The sequence below is a fragment of the Leptinotarsa decemlineata genome, unplaced genomic scaffold (genome assembly GCF_025532065.1).
Source record: "Leptinotarsa decemlineata unplaced genomic scaffold, Ldec_3_MD MMD2_P_RNA_scaffold_14, whole genome shotgun sequence".
Classification (NCBI taxonomy): Eukaryota; Metazoa; Arthropoda; class Insecta; order Coleoptera; family Chrysomelidae; genus Leptinotarsa; species Leptinotarsa decemlineata.
In genome coordinates, this window is record NW_027412528.1 from 10,324,920 (window position 1) to 10,339,554 (window position 14,635).

The 14,635-nt window shown below is 33.3% G+C and overlaps 1 protein-coding gene across 1 annotated transcript in view; it reads left to right on the top strand.

The window, feature by feature from the left end:
- LOC141483782 (uncharacterized) overlaps nucleotides 1-14,635 on the top strand; it is a 163,420-nt gene that overhangs the window by 30,555 nt on the left and 118,230 nt on the right. The window lies entirely within an intron of this gene.

Here is a 14,635-nt window from a genome sequence, read left to right on the forward strand (position 1 = left end):
GGGTATTGTAACTGCAAAAGTTGTGTACCACACTGTGGTTGAATCGCATCTAAGGTATAGCATATCATTCTGGGGCACCTGCAAACAACACCACTTCAATACAGTCTTCATTCTCCACAAGCGCGCCATGAGATATCTGTGCAAAGTTGGGCCTAGAGTGCCTTGTAAACCCTTGTTCAAGAAGCAAAAATTACTAACACTTTCTTCTTTATTCATACTCGAAACTGTGTGCCTTGTACATAAGAACAATTCATCTTACGTTGTTGTTGTTGGTTTCACTCGCAAAACGACAAATTAAGACTGCCTATTCCTCCATCAAATTTGATTAAAAACTCATAATGCATAATGATCTATGATGCAGCTAAAATGTGTAACCATCTACCGACAAGTTTTAAATATATCCATTTACCTCATCAGTTCAGGAAGTCTGTGAAGCAAGTTCTCATTGATCGGGTGTTTAATGGTGTTCAAGACTACTTTGATAAAGATATGAATGGAATTCTGATATAAAATAATTCCCTGTTTGATAATTCTTTATGTGATGATTTTTAATAGCTCCTGCCATTTTGAAAACAGTGTCTGATTATCTTATTCTATTTATTTACTTCCTTATTTACCTGTTAATGCGGACATCCCGTATTGCCGACATCCAGTATTTCTATTACGACTCATCGGTGAACGCGAAGATGAGTAACGCAAGGCAAAAACCTTATCGTCTTTTTAAGTTGGAATGTAAAATACGATAATGCGTATTATTCATTATTCGGAAGTATATTGTATTGTATATTGAGTGGACGTGGAGAGTTTTAACTATAAATACCCTCCAGTCTACATCAGAAGTGGTTGAGAACGTATAGTTGTGTTTTGTGCCAGTGCCACTGAAGTTGGATTCTCAAATATGGGACGACACCGAAAGAAACCTCGTCATCGGTCACCATCGTCATCGTCTTCAGAGGATAGTTCGACATCAAGTGATGATGAGTATTATAGACGTAAAACCAATAGGAAATCGAAAATCCACCGAGAAAATGTAAGTTATACCCCACCAATTTACCAACCAAGAATGGAGGCATCTTCAGTACAAACAGGTACAAGTTTTAATATTTTCTCAATGATACCAGAGATTGATCCAAAAACAACGGACATCAATGATTGGATAGAGATCATTCAATATAATGTAACTTGTACAAGTGGCCAGATAATTTGATGATTTTTCAAGCTTTAAATAAACTAAAAGGTAATGCCAAGCTGTGGTTGGATAACTATATAGAAAGCGAGTTGGGTTGGTCACAGTTTACTTGGGAAAATTGGAAAAATATTTTCATATCAACTTTTCAGCCTAGCCGAAATGCATTCAAGCTATTAATGGACTTAGTAAATCATAGGCCAACTGAGGGTTGTTCGTTATATGATTTTTACTTTGAACATATAGCTAAAATCGACAAATTAAAAGTGAAATTTTCTGACGCTGATAAAGTTTCTTTGATTTGTGGAGCTATCAATGATAGTAATATAACGGCAGCTATTGAAGCTTCCAACATGGTAGATCCTAACATGCTGGGAGCATATTTGAAAAATAAAATTCACACTTTGCCAAATGCCCCAGGGAATAATAACATAGTTTCTGATCCGCATCCTAGATCTCGGACCTCAATGATGCAAGCGGGTCCAAGTTATTTCAAACCTTCTATTAGTAAACATTTTTCTCATAAAAATAAAGTCAAAATATGTATGTCATGCGGAAAATCAGGCCATGACCGTTCTAATTGTCACCATAGATACCAAATTTGTAATTTTTGTCATTTAAAAGGTCACATTGAACTAAATTGTCTCAAAAAACAATATAAGAATTCAAAGAAAAATTCAGAAAATCACAAAGGCTCGAGAAATAGTTTCAAAAAAACCGAACATATAAACCGTATTGAAAATTCCAAGCCACAGTCAAAATTTAATAAAAAAATTACCCTCAACGGAAATGAATGCGAAGCGTTCATAGATTGTGGTAGCGATTGCTCAATTATTAAATTATCTGTTGCACAAAAACTCAAATTGGAGGTGCAGGATCTCGACAACCCCGTTATTTTATCAGGATTTTTAGGGGATGGTGTTACAGTTAATCCATATGTTAACGCCCAAACACAAGTGGATGAAGTAAATTTAGATATTGAATATTATGTTATCGACAATTCCAGATTCAATTTTGACATTTTGATAGGTACAAACTTTACAGAAAACCCCAATATTATGTATTACAGATTTGATGATTCTCTGAACTTTTTGAACAAACGTTATATTCCTGAGTGGCTACGAAACATCAACCATGGACAAATGTCCTCATCTCATTTAAATGCTTTTTATGAATTGTTGATGTCTTATGAAACATGTGTGTTCGAGTCAGTAAAAAAAGTGGGTAAAGCGCATTCAGTTTCATTATCTATAGAATTAACCACGACGAAGCCAGTTACTCATAGACCATATCGTGTTGCCGAAAAAGATAAATCAACCTTTAGAACAATCATACAGGACTTGCTAGATGCGAACATTATTCGAGAAAGTAGATCACCTTATTCCAGTCCAGCTTTGTTAGTAAATAAAAGTGATAATAAGAAAAGACTAGTGGTTGATTATAGGGCACTCAATAAAATAACTGTGAAACATAAATTTCCAATGCCTATAATAGAGGAAATTATTGATAATTTATCAGGTTTTGAATACTTTACGAGTATCGATTTAGCTTCTGGTTATCACCAAATTCCAATGGAATCAAATTCTATTCCGTTTACTGCATTTGTGACACCGGAAGGACATTATGAATATACTAGAGTTCCATTTGGATTATGTAATGCCCCGTCTATCTTTCAACAATTTATGAATGAAATATTCTCACCTTTACGTAATTATAATGTTATACCTTACCTTGATGACTTACTCATACCTTCAAAAACTATTTCAGATGGTCTAAATATTTTACAAATGATTTTAGAAATAATAAAAGAATACGGTTTGACAATAAAACTAAACAAATCATCATTTATGCTGAAAAAAATTAAATATCTAGGTTATGAAATATCTTTGAATAAAATATCACCCTCTAGTTCAAAAATAGAGGCTGTCGAAAATTTTCCATACCCAAAGGATCAACATCAATTGCGCCAATTTTTGGGTTTAGTTGGCTACTTCCGGAAATTCATTAAAAATTTTGCTCGGCTGTCTGCACCAATAACAAAACTTTTGAAAAAAGACTCTAGCTGGGAATGGAATGAAAACCATACAAAAATAATAGACTCTTTAAAAGTGAAAATATGTTCCAAACCAATACTGGCAATTACTTGTTTATACTGATGCTAGCCGTGATGGTTTTGCTGGAATTTTGACTCAAAAACAAGACAATTTAGAAAAACCTATTGCCTACTTCAGTAAACAAACTACTGGACCTGAAAAAAATTATCATTCATTTGAGTTAGAATTGCTTGCAATTGTAAAAACCCTCGACAGATTCCGTTATTATTTGCTGGGACATATGTTTACTATTTTCACAGACTGCAATGCAGTGAAAAATGCGTGGAATAAGCAGACACTTGTTCCCCGCGTTGCTCGCTGGATTCTTTTTTTACAAAATTTCACGTTTCAACTCGAGCATAGGGCAGGTCATCAAATGCAGCAGGTTGATGCATTAAGTCGAAATTTTCGTGACCTTGATCCCGAAAAAATGCAAATATCCGTAATAAGTGAAAACGATTATTTAAGAGAGGCTCAAAGCTTAGATGATCAAATCAATCAAATTAAAGAGATTTTATTAAGCGGCAATAGTATCGGACACAAAAATATTTTTTTAATGATTACGATCTTCGCGGAAATAAGGTTTATCGAATTACGCAACAAGGTAGAAGACTGTTTGTTCCAAAATTGTGTAGGTGGCAAATCACTAAAGCAAACCATGATGATATTGGTCATTTTGGTTACGACAAAACAATCGATAGGATAAAACGAGCCTACTGGTTTCCTAAAATGAACCGGTTCGTAAAAAAATATATTAATTCGTGTCTTTATTGCTTATATTACAAAGAACATGGTGGCAAAAAGCCTGGTTATTTGCATTCTATTCCCAAGTACACTAGACCACACCATACGCTGCATGTGGATCATCTTGGACCATTTGTCGAAACCTTGAATGGTAATAAATACATCCTCGTCATTGTGGACGGGTTTTCAAAATATACCTGTATCAAGCCAGTTCCAAATACATCTTCCAAATGTGCAATTGATGCTCTTCAAGAATTATTCTCACTTCTGGGAAACCCAAAACGTATAATAACAGATCCTGGGTTGGCTTTCACCTCAACTGAATTCAGAAAATGGTCCGTCGTCAATGGAATACGGTTATTCACAACAGCTGTCGGGATGCCCAGAGCAAATGGACAAGCTGAACGTATGAATAAAACGATTCTGGATGCTCTGGCAACATCTGGCGCACAAACCAGCAAAAATGATTGGGATAACAAAATAATTGAGATTCAACAGGGAATCAATTCTACAAAACACCGTATCACAAAATATACGCCCGCAGAACTGCTATTTGGGTACCAGTTGAGAACAGGTACTGATCTTCATCATTCATCAGAAGAAGAATTAGACGTCACAAAAATCAGGAGAAAAGCTGCCAAAAACCTAGAGAAAAATAGAATCGAGCAAGATGTGGCATTCAACAAAAGACGTGGTCCTCCAAAATTTTTCTCAGTTGGGGATCTAGTATTAACAAAAGTAACAAGTTTCCCGGCCAACAATGAAAGTAAGAAGTTACTTCCAAAATTTCGCGGCCCCTTCAAGATAGTAGAGGTTCTAGCAAACGATAGGTATCGAGTGAGAGAGGATATTCACACTGAACGTTCCAGCCGACCATACGAAGGAGTTGTCTGCTTGGAGGATATAAAGCCTTTCAAAATTCAAAATTTCTAAGGTGAATATTAAAAACGATAACTGAACTGATCGCCATCTTAGGCATTAGAGATCGCCATCTTAGGCATTATAGATCGCCATTTTAGGCACTGGAGATCGCCATCTTAGGCACTAGAGATCGCCATCTTAGGCATTAGAGATCGCCATCTTAGGCATTAGAGATCGCCATCTTAGGCACTAGAGATCGCCATCTTAGGCACTAGAGATCGCCATCTTAGGCACTAGAGATCGCCATCTTAGGCATTAGAGATCGCCATTTTAGGCATTAGAGATCGCCATCTTAGGCATTAGAGATCGCCATCTTAGGCATTAGAGATCGCCATCTCGGGCACTAAACTGATCGCCATCTTGGGCATTAGAGATCGCCATCTTGGGCATTAGAGATCGCCATCTTGGGCATTAGAGATCGCCATCTTAGGCACTAGAGATCGCCATATTAGGCACCAAACCGATCGCCATCTTTGGCACTAGAGATCGCTATCTTGGCACTAATTGATCGCCATCATAGGGACTTCAATGATTGCCACCCGAGGCACCACATTATGGTAGAATAAAACATAATAAAAATCTCAATTGTTTCTTTTGTTTCAGACTATCCTTTCGAGAACGAAAGATTCACAGGATGGCCGTGCGGACATCCCGTATTGCCGACATCCAGTATTTCTATTACGACTCATCGGTGAACGCGAAGATGAGTAACGCAAGGCAAAAACCTTATCGTCTTTTTAAGTTGGAATGTAAAATACGATAATGCGTATTATTCATTATTCGGAAATATATTGTATTGTATATTGAGTGGACGTGGAGAGTTTTAATTATAAATACCCTGCAGTCTACACTATGTGTAGACTGCAGGGTAGTAGGTTTAGACTCTTCTCGCTTCAGGGCAGCAGTGAAGCATCAACACAAACCGAAATGCTGCCTCGGATAGAAAGCACCCAGGATGGAAAAAGTTAAAGATGGGATCCTACATAATAGAAAATTTTATATATATACATATATTTTTGGTTTTTATTATTCTTGTATACTGTTTTTTTTTCAACATATTTTCTTTTTTTTTGTATCTATTTTTTTTCTCTATAGTTTTATTTTATTATATGCTAAAAAATTATCAATTAATTTAACTATTTTTAGTGTTATATTTCTTAATATTGTTAGGAAGTTCAGGGGGGGAACCACTCCGTTCTCAATAAACGTCCGATACATATCGACATTTGGTATAATGTTGATTGGACCTTCGAAAAAAATATGTTCCAACGTTTCCTCTTGCCCGCATTCACAGTATGGATTATCTTTTACTTTAATTCTGTGTAAATGCTTGTTTGTTAAACAATGACCTGTTTTCATCCTTATTATGGTTGTAATGTCTTCTGTTTTGATAGGGAAATTGATTATACCATATTGTTTCCGGGTATTCTGTATGAATTTTGCCATATGTAATACCTTTTGATTTTATATCTGTTTTCCACTGGTTTCTGAATACCGTAAATATTTTTTGTTTAAGAATAGGCAAAATTGTCTTTTTATCTATTTTTGTTTCCAAAGGTATATTTAATGTAGTTCCAAATTTAGGTAATATATCAACTTTTTCATTCCCTGTTATATTTGAGTGACCTGGAACCCATGCAAGAGAAATTTTAATGTTTTTTTGTTCTGCTTGTATTAACATTTTTTTAATAGTTCGGGAGATATAGTCCATCTTTGACGAAATGTTACTTTGTGCTATTTTTTGTAAAGCGCTTTTGGAGTCAGTTATAATAATGTTATTACTCAACTTCTTTTCTATACATAACATAATTCCTTTCTGTATTGCTATTAGCTCGGCATCACATATATTTATTATATCATATAATCTGCTTTCGAATGAATATTCAATATTTGGGATATAAATCCCAAACCCTACTTTTTGATTTTTTATGCGTCCGTGTAAATGAAATTATGATCATTAATAAGGTGAGTTATAGATTGATAAAAAATATTTTTATTAGCTGGATCATGTTTTTTAATCTTGAAGTCCAATATCTTTGGTTTACTTAGATATACTTCTAGGTCAAAATCGAAACATGGAATTATTTTGTTTTTGTGAATATACTTTTCAAAATTTTCAACTTCACTATATGCGTCAATCAGATAAGGTTTTTTTATTTTTCCAATAATTTAATTTTTTTTCTATCATATGTGTTAAGGTAATAATCAAGTACCTTAAATGGGAATCCTGATCTATTTTATTAGTTATAAACTTACATGCTAACCATTTTCTTCTATAATCTGAATTCATCTCCCCAGTTTCTGCCATTAAGGCATTAATTGGAGTTGACTTCATGCATCCTGTTATAATCCTCATACCTTGATTTCGGATATTATTAAATTTGTTAAAGTTTTTTTGTGAGTTATGTGTAATAAATATAGACCCATAATCTAAATGGGATTTAACAAGTCCATTAAATGCCATTTTTAATATTTTGGGATCTGCCCCCCACCAAGTTTTACAGAAACATTTCAAAACATTTAACCCCTTGCTAGCTTTGCTTACTATCTCATTGGTATGTTTATTCCACGTTAAATTTGATGTAAGGTTCATGCCCAAATATTTAATTTCTGAAACATTATTTAAATTTTCATTCCTTATTTTTATATTTGTTGATTTCTGTTGTTGTCTCCTTGAAGTAAACCACATTGTTTTACTTTTATTTGTAGAAATTTCTAATCCGTTTACATTCATCCAATCATTTATTATATTGATAGTTTGATTCATTTTACTAATTATGTTTTCTATTTGTTCCCCTTTAATTATGATTATTATATCATCTGCATAAGTTATAATTTTGCTATGTGCTGGTATTCTATCAAAGAGAGAAGACAAATAAATGTTAAAGAGTATTGGACTCAATGGGGATCCTTGTGGTAATCCTCTAGTTGACATGTGTGGTCCATGTGTTGTCCCATCATTGTCAGTGGTGTAATAAATTCTGTTGTTTAGTATTTTAAATATTAAATTAGCCATGTTTGGGTGTATATTATATTTAATTAAATATTTGTAAAGTTTGAAAATATTAACATTGTCATAGGCTGCTTTTATATCAATAAATGTTGCCAGAACTTTTTGTTTCAATCCAAAAGCAATTTGTATATAAGTAATTATAAATGCTAAGCAGTCAATTGTTCCTTTTTCTTTTCTGAAGCCTACTTGATATTCTGATAATAATTGATTTTTTTCTATATACCATTCTAATCTAAATTTAATCATCCGTTCTAATATTTTTAATGGGCAAGATGCTAGAGAAATTAATCTATAACTGTGGGGATCGTTTGGGTTTTTATTTGTTTTGAGGATTCCTAAAACATTGTATCTTTTCAATGATATTGGTAGTGGTTCTCCCATTAATGTTCTATTATATATATCTAGAAGTAATTGTTTGGCTTGTGGGGGAAGGACTCTTATGATGTTATAGGTTATTTCGTCAAGACCGGGTGCCGTATTTTTTTGAATAGTCATGGAGTTATTTAATTCTCTCATTGAAAATGGTTTGAATGACTCGTCTCCCCTGCGTAATTCAAATTCTATTTCGATGTCTTGAATAGAGATTAAATTGAATATTTTTTCTATAATTTCTTTATTTGGTATTTGATTTTCAGATTTATTTTGTAGTACATTTTTGAATTTAGCTATAGTTTTCCAGACATAGGATATATTGGTTTCTCTATTTAATGATTCACAAAAAAATTTGACACTCGCTTAAGTTTTGTTCTTGCGATTGCTCTTTTCGCTTTTATATAATTATCCAATGTTGGTTCATCAATGAAGTTTTTAATATTTATTTTTCTCTCCTTCATTTTATTTTCACAATCTTGATCCCACCATGGATTGTGTGGTTTTTTGTTATGTTTCGACCCTGACCTAGGTATATGTCTCTGCTGCATCATTTATAATGCTTTCTAATTTTTCATAGGAGCAAGAAACTATATTATTCAGCTTATCATTAATATTTTGGGTATATTCATTCCACCTTGCTTTCCCATATTTTCTTTTATTATTATAATTTTTTATAATATCACCCCTACCCATAATTAATTGACAAATTGTTGGGAAGTGATCACTATTCGCACAGTCATTTAATGTTTGCCATCTGCAATTTGGCGCTAATTTGCTAGAAACTATAGTAATATCCACTGGGCTTGGATTTTCATTCGAATTTGTGAAACGTGTATTGGAACCATCATTCATGGTTACTAATTGTTTATTATCTAAAATTTCTTTTATATTTTTACCGCTAATATTTTCTTGTATACTACCCCATAATTGATGATGAGAATTTAAATCACCTATTAATATAATTTCTCCATTTAATTTTTCAAAGATTAGGTTAAGTGTCTATATTGTAATTTGGAATTTTATACATATTTATAATATTTATTTCTCCCATTTTTATTATTATTATTTGGAATTGGTCACAAATTAATTTTTTATCTATTTCGATTTTAGAAAATTTTATATTATTTTTAATAATGGTTGCTATGCCTCCATAGCCATCTTCTCTATCTTCCTTAATTATATTGTAATTTTTTATTTTAAAGAATTGTTCTCTTTTTAACCATGTTTCATTTAGATGTATAATTTCTGGATTCTCTTTTTTTATGAATTCTATTAGATTATGTTTATTAGCTTTGACGCTTCGAATGTTCCATTGTAATATTTTAAGTGTTTTCCCTGTCATTTTTTCCTAGCTTATTATTAATTAATATTCTGATTGTGAATCTGATTCACTATTATTAATACTTTTATTATCTATAGAATTAATTTTTTGAAGTATTTTGGCTTTTGCATCCTGCGGGATATTGTGAAATTTCTCTACAAATTCTTTAATTATTTTGTCGTCATTTCTGACTATTATTATTGCTTGCACCTAAGTTGGGCCATCGATTTGTATTCACCGAGCTTACTGTCCTATTATCTTCATTACTTACTCATATTATAATTCATTACACTTCCTCTTGTAATCTGTGATGTTTGCCCGAATTGGTAAAACAAATTTTCTCTATGCTTATTAATATCGTATCCCGTATTAATATTCGTTCTTTTTTTCCAAAATCTGACTGTTTCAATATTTTATTATAGGTTTTTTTATTTTCCGCAATGTTCTCATTATGTATTATTTTTTGTCTTTCATTAATTTGAATACTGTTACTATCTGTTTGGGTATTATCTACTTCTAGCTCTGGAAAATTTGAGTTGATTATTATATTTTCATATTGTTGTTTAGGGAATAATAAAGATGCTTCAAAAAAGGAAAGGTTGCTATATGTCATTTTTTCTCTGATACTTTTTTGTCTTTTAAATTCAATGCAGTTTTTATCGTTAGATTTATGATTTTTCTCTTTACAATGAATACATTTCATTTCACTACATTCATTATATTCTTCATCAGAATTGTGTATTTCTGAACAAGAAAAACATTTTTCTTACCTTTACACTGTTTTTTAACATGACCATAGATTAAGCAATTAAAGCACTAAGTTACTGGAGGAATGTAAGTAATTACTTCAAAATTCATGTAGCATAAATCTATGTGTCTTGGCAATATAACTTCTTCAAAAGTTATTAATATCGTATTGGTAGGTTTGTATTGAATGTTATCCCCCTCTTTTTCTCTTCTATTCATTCTTTTTATGTTTGATATCCTGTATGGGCTCCCTATCATTCCCTCTAAATCCTTTTCCGAAAAAATTTTATCTATCCTTCTAACTATCCCTTTGCATGTAACCTGATTGAATGGTATATAAATTTTGTAACCTTTTTCTTTAATATATTCATTATTTACGAAGTTATTTGCCGCTTCTTTATTTTTAAATTGAACCCCAATCTTATTTATCCCTTTAGGTTTAATTTTGACTATGTCTTTTAATTGTAAATCAAAAACTTCTTTGGCTATTTTAAGATGATTAAACCTACCAATGTAATTACCGGAATTTTCCGTTGCTTCTACAATAACAATGAAAGGTCCAAGGTTGTTATTTTTATAAAAAAGGGTTTCTATTTTTTTGTCACTATCTTCATTGCTTTTTATATTGATGTCCATACTGTGAATTGCGTTATCTTTTAAAGTGTTACTAAGAATGCTTCTTACTTCCCTATCACCGCTATCCATACTTTCATTGGAATCTATTTCTATTTCGTCAATCCAATTTAGATTGTTATTACTTGCAATTTTTTTCTTTTCAACCGATGGAGCATCCTGCTCCCCCCCCCGAAGCTTCACTCACTATTCCCTTGATACAATATGTTTTTACTTCAACTTCCTAATCTAGATACTATATAAAAAGGATGGAAGGAAAAATATTCAACAGAGGTAATGTTAGTAAGCACACCTACTTGCTCTTTTTCGCCTGTTTGACGTGAAAATAACCTTTCCAACTGGAGCGCACATAAACACATCCGCCGACCATGAAAACTCTCACGCATCCCATCGTCCTATCTCATTAGTCCCACATCTCTCGAAAATTTTTGAAAATATTATCAAAAAAAAGGCTCATCTCTTTCAGTTTCAACTTTTACAGAAGATATTACATATTCTTCATCCGGAACTCTGTTGGAGTTAATAAGTCTTGACAAAATATCAGTATGTCCGAAATCTTCGGTTCTTATGTATTCGATTTTGAAATTGTATGTTTTTAAAATAAGGGCATACCGCTGAAGACGATTGACTGTATAAACAGGTATACCTTTCTTTGAACCAAAAATTGCAAGTAATGGTTTATGATCGCTTTGAAACGTTACAGGGCGTCCATATATCATGCAATGGAACTTCTTTGCTGCAAATACAAGAGCTAGAGCTTCCTTCTCTATTTGACTATACTTCTGCTCAGTTTCGGTCAGTGATCTAGAAGCATGATAAATTGCTTTCATTGAACCATCTTCAAATTTATGGAAAATGCAGGCTCCAATGCCACCTTGACAAGCATCTGCGACAACCACAATGGGTAACTTGGGGTTGAAATGGGTCAGTAAAATGTCTGATTGGAGTATATCCTCGAATTTGTTGAATGATTTCTGACATTCTGGATTCCATTCCCATTTTGCGTTTTTCTCGAGTAGCTGATCCATTGGTTTTCGTATTTCATGCATGTTTCGTAGGAATTTACCATAATAATTTACTGCTCCAAGATATGAACGTAGTGTAGGCATATGAATTACTGCTTCAATCCTCAGGTTTAATACCATGTTCATTGATGATATTTCCTAAATATTTAATTTCAGGAAGAAAAAAATTGCATTTCTGGATTTCAAGGTGGAATCCATAGTCTTGAATTTTGTGCAAAACATTTATCAGGTATTGGTAGTGTTCATCTACATTTTTTCCTGAAACGATGATGTCATCAATGTATGCTGCTGTATTTTCTAATCCTGATATCATAGTTTCCATGATTTGTTGAAATATTGTGGGAGCAACTTTCATTCCAAACGGAAGTCAATTGTACGTGAAAAGACCTTTATGAGTATTGCCTGTCAGGAATTTTCTTGAATTTTCTAAACCTTGACTTGAAGAAATGCATCTGATAAGTCTATTATGCTGAATATTTCAGAATTCCCCAGTCTCGAAAAAATGTCTTCTGCAGATGGAAGTGGAAACTGATGAGATTGAAGAGAAGCGTTCAATCCTGTTGAACAATCCTCACAAATACAAATATTTCCATCAGATTTTTTCGTGACTACAATGGGTGCTGCCCATTCAGAGTAATTAACTGGAGTGATGATATTTAACTTCTGGAGTCTATTTAACTCTTCTTCAACTAAATGTAACGATGCATATGCTACTGGTCGATTTGGACGAAATATTGATTTGCTTCCTTCTGATATGTGTAATTCTACCCTTTCTTTTGTATAAAGTCCAAGAGTGTCAATGAATACGTCAGAAAACTGTTTCTGAAGCTGTTGGACATCCTGTACATTTTCCTGAGAAATGACATTATTTGACAGTGATATGACATTACAAATAGAATTGAGTGGAATGTTCCAGATACCAAACTTTGTTATCCAGTCAATCAATCCCTAGTAAATTGAGGTTTTTTATTGGAGTAACGTAGCACTTCCCTGAGTATGACTGATTTCTGAACACAATATCACATTGGAACTCGGAGATTTGAGAATGTTTTCAGTTGAACTACATTGTGGTTTTCCTAATTTTGACCATGTTTCCTCCGATATGATGGTGATATCTGATGCTGTATTTATTTGATGGTTTACTGAAATACCATTAATGACAACTTCAAGGTATTTACGTTCCGCTAACAAATTCACTTGAGAAATTAAATTATTTTTAGTTTGAAACTTGTTTCTCCGTTTCTTGAAGTTACAGTGTCCTTATTTGTGCCCTGTGTTGAAGTAATCCATGTTCACTTCATTTTGATTGATCTTGTTTTTATGATTCCTTGGAAATCGGTGTTGATTGAATTAGTTAATATTATTGTTAATACATGAAATGTATCGTTTGTATATTCATGATTAAAACCTAGTTCAGTAGAGTTAACAGTTCGATTTCCTACAAATTACAACAGGTTATAGGCCCAGGTCACGAAATCTAATTGCATGAGAATTTTGTTTGAATATTGAAAATATCGTACATCAGTGTCACTGTCATTGAAGTAATTCCCCGCTGCTTCGAAATATAGAAGATTCAATTCAGCAACGACGATGGAGAAGATAAAAAATTTCAATATCCAAAAATTCGATGGCAGAAACTTCCAGTTGTGGAAATATCAGATGGAAATCATATTCAAAGCTGAAGGTCTGTCAACTCTATTCACCGAAAAAACTCAACGCCCCGACGAAAATTCGGATCCTAGAATAAAGAAAGAATGGGAAGATATAAATGCTCGAGCTATGCTTCTGATATCTGTTTCAATGGAATTTGAGCAACTGCAAACAATTATGACATGCGAAACAGCTCCCGCAATGTGGTCAAGATTAAAGTTAATCCACGAACAACGATCAGCGATCAATACAATAGCACTCAAGCAGAAGTTTTTCAACTACCAAATGACCAGTACTGATAGTATCGCCCAACATATCAGTAAAATTGAGTCAATGTCACAAGCTCTTCATGACGTAGGAGAAGAAGTTAAAGATATTGATAGAATCGCTAAAGTTCTCGGTAGCTTACCTCCTAAATATGGACCATTTATCGCAGCCTGGGATTCATTTGAAGAAAACAAGCAGGCATTCGACAATCTCGCCGCAAGATTACTGAAAGAAGAATTACGTCCGACCCAAAGTGATGAAATGTCTTCTGCATTTGCTGCCGTCAACAAAAATAAAACCGGTTCAAATTCTCAAGCAAGAATTAATTCTGTAGAAAAGCCTCAATTCAGAAAGGAATCAACACCATTTTGTTGCTATTGTCGAAAGAAAGGTCATATAAAGGCAGAATGTCGAAAACGGTTGTCAAAAATAAGCAGAATCGAGAAGAATAGACAAGAGCAGAAATTCAAAGAGTTCAGTGCAGAAAAAAGGAATATATGCATTGAAGGTTATGAAGATGTTTGGCTTGCAGACAGCGCAGCTTCCAAACATATGACTTTTCATCGTGAATAGTTTACCGATCTTCAATATCTATCTCATCCAAAGTCCATCCAAATTGGCGATAACTCGGTTGCATTTGCTGAAGGCGTGGGTGCCATTGAA